Consider the following 523-nt stretch of genomic DNA (forward strand, 5'->3'; position numbering starts at 1 on the left):
AAATATTTTAGGAAACTATATTAATGATTCAGTATAAGAGATCTCAATCTTTAACAAATATTCTAATAACTAAAGTTAGAGATTGTTGCAAAAAAAATAGTTAGAGATTTATACAATTTTTTCAAAACACGATTACAAATTAAAACATGACATTAAATCTCATTTAAAATTATACATTAAATTGATTAGAGATTCTAATTAGTTGAAATTAATTAAATATTTCGTAAAATATAATTTAAAAAAAATATATATATATATATATATAGCTATACAAAAACGAACACTATAATTATATTAAAACATTTATCATCAATTTTGTAATATTTCTAATATATAAAATGAAAAGATTAATGAGAATAAAAAATATGGAAATATGTTCCGAGACTTTCCCATATCTTTATCAATTTGAATTACCTAAAAAGGAGAAATCTGATAATATTAGCGTAATTAATCATTAATTACAGAAATCATGTATATCTAGAAATAATTATTTTTGAATTTGGAAACAAAAAATAAATAGATT

General features: G+C 18.2%; 1 pseudogene; it reads left to right on the top strand.

Moving 5' to 3' along the window:
* Positions 1 to 523, top strand: part of LOC109126787 — a 3,700-nt pseudogene that overhangs the window by 1,240 nt on the left and 1,937 nt on the right.

This window comes from Camelina sativa, chromosome 2 (genome assembly GCF_000633955.1).
Source record: "Camelina sativa cultivar DH55 chromosome 2, Cs, whole genome shotgun sequence".
NCBI classification, from domain to species: Eukaryota; Viridiplantae; Streptophyta; class Magnoliopsida; order Brassicales; family Brassicaceae; genus Camelina; species Camelina sativa.